Genomic DNA, 6507 nt, shown 5'->3' on the forward strand with positions numbered 1-6507 from the left:
TAAACCCTGAAGAAGAACCGAAATCAAAGAGTTGGAATCGATATTGAGACAAGTATTGTTGTAGGTTATTTTTGTGCGTGTTTCGCTTTGTTTGGTCATCTGATTGTTTAGTAAATACGAGCTATAGGTAGGAGTTTGTAAGGTTAGGTATTTATTTGATATGCATTGGAATCAGAGTTCGCAGTGAAAGCGTGGTAGCAAATTGTGCGAATTAGTGACTATTGGGTAGTAGGAAATTTCAGGGACAAAATTTCTTTAAGGAGGGGTGAGTTGTAACACCCCATAGGTGGGGTTAGAAGAATTAAGGTCTGTTAGTTAGGGTCAGTGGTTTGGATGAACCTTTAAGTGAGTTTCTACGTTTTAGGGACAGTGATGAGCCTAGTGCTCAGTGGTTTAGCGTTGGTTTTCCTTTAGGTCTCGGGTTTGAATCCTCGTCTACGCTAAGTGGGAATTAAATTTATTTTTGGCTTTGGTTTAAATTTTTCTTCTTATTATTAAAAAAATAAGAATTAAGGTTTACATTGGGTTCTTTGATTCTTGTATGTGGTTTAAATTGAAATTCATTAAGGTTAAGTGTATTTGTAAAATTGAGTTTCAAATTCATTTAATTGAGGTGCATTAGTTGATTGCTAGTGTTTGGGCATCGTCTTTCAGGTGCATTTCTAAATCATTTGTAATTATGGGTCAATTTAGTGTTCAATTTTCGTGTTTTCCAGTAAGGATTGGACTGGTTTTTGAGTCACACTGGCTTGTGCCCCACACGGGCGGTCCATACGGTCGTGTGTCACTTTAAAAGTTAGATTAATTTTTCCTCTCACATGAGTTGGCCACATGGTCATGTGACCTTTGTAAGGGATTTTATCACGGGCATGTCATTCAGCGACACGATCGTATCTCCCCTGCTTCATAAATGTGTAATTTTGTCACACGTGCACAGAGACTACATGATCTGGCCACACGATCGTGTAACCTCGTCACACGGGCTTATCCCTCAGCCACACAGTCGTGTATCCCTGTCACACGATCTAGACCCTTCCACACTACCGTGTGGTCCTATTTATGTAGTTTTTTTCTCATTAATAGTTAAATGATTCATTTTAATCCTTGAGTACTCATTTGCACGTGTAAGTCTCTACAAGGGTAATTGGGTGAAGTGTGTTATCTTGTAGGACAATTTTGATTTATGGGATTGAATAGATGTGTAAATTAAGACTTGCTTATGCTACGGATTCCATTAAGAAATGTTGATTAAGAGTATGATGTGGTGAAGTATAATTGAACATGAAAACGATTGATTCTGTTACTGTACAACTGATCTTGTTGCAAAAAGGTTTACGAAGTACGAAAACCTAATGTGTGTGTATCCGAGTCTAAATATCCGTATGTATTTAATTATTTTCATTTATGGTTTGGATTGGGATATGAAGTGAAGGAAGATTGATTTGGCAGTTAAACTGTATTACTTTAAATTTAGCTGTAAATCCGTAATAATGCTAGCAGCTTGACTTTGTAACAATTATATGGCAAATGACCACTATAAGGTGTGATTGGTTGGATGGGTCCACCATAACCCAAAACTTGGTATGTAGAGGATGGAAGCATTTAAATACCCTTAATAAAAATTCTTGTTCATCATTTAGTGTCGCAACACTACGGGATCAGTGTTGCGACACTACCTTCATTTTTTGGGTATTTTAGCTTCGAATTTTGGTGTCATGACACTACTATCTGATGTCGTGACGCTACAGTCGTCCTTCATCTTCTAAGCTCAAAAATAGTGTCCTACACACTAGATAGAGTCATTAGATCATCCCTAGGTCCACAGTGGCCCATTAGGTCGTTACATAACTCAAATTTGCTTAAAAGGGCTTATTTTGCATAATTTAAACATAAAACAATAAAACCAAAAATGAAATAAAAACATATAAAAATGCCATAAAACAAGCTCGTTAAGTGCCGAAATGGCCTTAATTTGCCACAACGAATTGTGATAGAGCAAACTCCCCACACTTAAGTTGCTGCTTGTCATCAAGAAAAAAGAAAAAGAAACAAAATAAAACATATACATAAGAAAAGAAAATAAAACAGTGCTTAAGCATGTCATATACAAGGACCAGATCACAACTACGTACATAGAATAATGTGATAAAATATGTAACTCTAATACAATATACAGTCGAATTTCAACCTTCAATACCACACACATTATTTAATGAAATTACAAAACAAAAAGAATTCAAGAATGTTAAGTACAATGATCCATCGAAATAGGGTACACAAAATATACATTTATGCTCGAAGAACAAAAGTGATTAGAAATGTTAAATTTTAGTCAATTTTCATCCATAAATCGTATTACTTAGGTCACATAGGTCTTTTGGCTTGTTACGTTTTGCGGCTTATGTTGGTTTGGAATCAAGGAATCGGCACATAGAACGATTAAAACATGAAAATTGTTGGCATATTATATTGACCCCAATACTTTCCAGATTAGATCCTTTAGCTCACCTCCGTATATCCCTTTCTCTCACCTACCTTTTCTCTTTGATTCCTAAGGTATAGTAAAATTAGTGATTAAAACTATCCTAGAGAGACTATTGTGCAAAAATGAAGATATTTTCTTTTTCTTTTCTTTTTCATTCATTTTGCTTTTCAATTTTCGCGAGAACTTCTTGCTCGGCTTTTTTTTAGCCTTTGTAAACTTTTTCTTTTGATTAATTTTCAAAATTTTCTATTTACATACAAATTTGTAGGGCTCTTATACTCACCATACTATACTATCTCTTAAGTTCACTCTTATTTTTCTTTTATTTTGGAAAATACCGTATTGTGTCTACTTTACCCTCAATATCAATGGTCCGATGTCTAAGTTTGTACATGGACCAAAGAAATCACATCAAGTGATTATATTTTAAGGCTTAAGGTTTTCGTTATGTTTCATCAAGAAATAGGATGGTCCGGTTGTCGGACCCAAGTAATGAGATGTTATAACAAATACCAAACAAATTACATACAATTTATTAATTTAATTCTCAAATAAATATTAAATAATCACTTACAAGCATGTATAAATACATTATTCAATCTATTATACAAAAGCTTAAAACCAATTCAAGAATGAACAGGGATTGATTTGAATTAAAAACAAAAACGAAGAAAAATTTTCCATACCATGTGCGAAAGCTAAGCTAGTGTGTGATGAACTACACGACAGTGTCCCTAAACTTCGTACAAAAGTGTGCCCGTGTCAGATAGGCCACATGGTTGTGTGAGTGGGTCACATGGTTGTGTGGATGGGTCAAACGATCATGTGAGCAAACCGTGTAACTCTTTGTGCCCCTGTGCACCAAAATCACTTAAATTTTTACATACCACACGCTCGTGCCATGAGCCCGTGTATGGCAAACGGTCGTGTACCACACCGTGTCTTAGGCCGTGTGTATCTAGAAAATTCCTTCCAAAATAATGAAGCCAACCATAAAACACTTATGCCACAAGCTGCCATTAAAGCCATATTTCAACCTATTCAAAAGTATTCAATTAAATTCAAAATCATCATTTAAAACAACCATCCTAAGTGTCTAAACAATATGCCAAAATTGGTAGCTCAATATATTAAATCCAAAATCAACTAACACATTGTATGCATAACACTCCAATATGCCTTTCTAGGCACCCGGACAATGACTCAATTTAACACCAAACTAACCTTTCAAATAATTTCTCGAATTGAATCAAATTCAACTTAATACTTCATGCATTAAAGCTACGAGATCATTACAAGCATAGCATAGGCTTATGAATAACTTTTATACTTCTATTCTATAGTACCTAATCACCATTTAAGCTATCAATCATACAAATTAACTATTCCTTAAAATAACATTATCATGATCAATACCATCACATGCACATATATATACATAAGATTTCTCAAAATACCAACACAATCCAAATAAACATTATATAATCATAAGACGTCCTAGGTACATGTTGAGACCAAAATGAATTCATCACCAACACTTGAGTTTGGGATTGCCACTGGATGTTGAGTCGAAAAATGAAACATAAAGTACCTAACCTGCACACAGAAAACAAACTATATGTTGAGTATAACTCAGTGGTATTTCTATAATCCGAACATAAAAGCAAAAAATAAATCATCAAGATGTATAAGTTAAAATCTAAACATTTTGCAACTTATCACATTCAAAATACCAATTTCACATATCCATAGATCCGAAACTAGCACATTTCCACAATATTAGTATATGACTATCACACTTCACAAGTCATTCAATAACATAACCCTTGTAATGTCATGTTTCATATCAATTTCCAGTCTCATGTTTTCATGGAACATGATATATCATTGTTCACAATTCATTCCACAATTTCTTATTTTATTTTCCATTTCAATTCCATTTCTCTTCTTTTTTTTCCCTATCAATATCATATAACTCATTTTATCATTTATTTCCCTATTACCACGACTTGGACTTAAACAGATACACGGATCCAACCAACACATTGATTTGGCACCCAGTGCCCGAAGCAAATAGTTGCGCCAAATGCTATTAATAAGTTTGACACCTAGTGTCTCATTGGTTAAACTGAAACAAATTGGCACCCAGAGCCTAATCTACTTATAGTCGAAGAATCCCTGAGCTCTTCCTATCCTATGGTACACTATCTATATCTGACTCTACGCAAACAGTTAATAGTGTTTTCGTTACCAACTAATATCTCTATTCCCATTTGTTTTCAATATGAAAGCATTTATTCATCATTCACAACATCAACAATATTTCAATACATACTCAATTTTCAAATTTATAGAAAATACACACATTTCACAAATATAATCAATTTCTTCATAATCATCAATTGATTCAAATCATCTCAAATGATCAATAAATCTTACCTCATAACCTTACCATGAATAAATAAGTCAATATGAAGCAATCTATAAGTTAGTTTGAATTATAGAAACACAAATCGTAAATTTCGAACTATTCATCGGTGACTTTGTCTTTTCCTTTCTTTTTCGAAGAATTTGGGTTGACATTAGCTACGGATTAAAACAGACATAATAAATTATCAATACATAGCCAATTTCACATTCAATTTCCAATTTATACAACTTTTACATTTTATTCAATTTAGTCCCTAAAATCGGGGCTAACATAACTTTCACATTTAACCTCCAATTTTTATATCGTTTTCACTCTAGGCCTAATTTAACTTTCTATTTCACATTTCTACCAATAAATTCAATATTTATGCATTTTAGTCCCTATTGCACAACTTTAACAATTCACTTTACAATCTAGTCCTTATCAATTCTAAACTTAAAATTTATCAAAATAGCACCTCAAAGTCTAAATATTCAATGATTATAATGTAACGACTCGAAATTCAGTGGTACCAAAAAATTTGATTTTGAGACTTCGTTTCTATAAACCGATGTCATAAATATTTTTAATTAAATATTTACGGAGTTATGTTATAGGTGAATTGATTTTTTTTGGTTAGGTAATTTTATCGAATTAGTGTTTGACTAAGGTACAGGGACTAAATCGTAAAATTTGTAAAATTTCAATTGTTATAGATTATTATTTAATAATAGAATAAGTACTTAAGTGGTAATTAAACCAATACATAAAGAATAGTGGACGACTAGTGGATTGTTTTACTTATTTATGTAATAAAATGTTAATAAAATAATAATTAAAAAAAATCTCATTAATACTAAAAAATGGGGTTTTAATAAAAAAAAAGAAGAATATTAAAAAAAGAGGAGAGTCTTCTTCAACCTGGATTATTTTTTTTTTGAAAGGGAGGACACTTAAAAAAAATTCTGCTTTAAAAAAAATTCTGCTTGTTTTTCTGGCTACAATTCGATTAGAGAGGGAGAAGAGAATTGTTGCATGCTAAATTTTGAGCTCGTTTAGAAGCTAATTTTCCTCAAGAAACTTGCAAAAAGGGGAAGGAGAAGGCAGCGGCAAAGGGGAAGAGATCTTACTCAAGGTTATGGTTGACTTCGAGTTTCTGTGAGTCCTCTATACATTTTTCTTTCTTGATTGCTTTGTTACACTTTCATGCTGGTATGAATGTATAAATCCAAGGAAAATTTTGGTGGAATGCATGTTGTCGAGGGAGCTGCTTATGCATGCAGTTTTTTTTTAAGCAGGCTATTAAATTTCTTCGCCAGAAAAAGGTGGTTCGGTTGGTGGTGATCTATGCTATCCAAAGTTTTTTTTATAATGTTGTTCAATTGAGCATAAATAGATGAGGTCTGAATAATGGGAATTAAGTGGTTTAAATGTCAGTTTATGATGTCCAAAAAGGATGTGAATTTATGATGTCCGGAATTTGCTATTTAAGGTGTTTAAATGCTACCATGTACAACGTCTGTAGGCTGTAAGGGATGGTTAAATGATGCCATTCATGATGTTGGGAGTTAAAGATTGAAGGTGTCCAAAGGCTATAACTTTAGTTTGTCTA

General features: G+C 33.1%; 1 long non-coding RNA gene across 1 annotated transcript; it reads right to left on the minus strand.

Moving 5' to 3' along the window:
- Positions 1 to 3740: 3740 nt before the first annotated feature.
- Positions 3741 to 6223, minus strand: LOC121222275 (uncharacterized). Its single transcript, XR_005919522.1, has 2 exons — positions 6026 to 6223; positions 3741 to 4081 (listed from the first exon to the last, which is right to left on the minus strand). It is a non-coding gene; the product is annotated as an uncharacterized lncRNA (long non-coding RNA).
- Between the last annotated feature and the right edge of the window lie 284 nt (positions 6224 to 6507).

This window comes from Gossypium hirsutum, chromosome D10, assembly GCF_007990345.1.
Source record: "Gossypium hirsutum isolate 1008001.06 chromosome D10, Gossypium_hirsutum_v2.1, whole genome shotgun sequence".
Classification (NCBI taxonomy): Eukaryota; Viridiplantae; Streptophyta; class Magnoliopsida; order Malvales; family Malvaceae; genus Gossypium; species Gossypium hirsutum.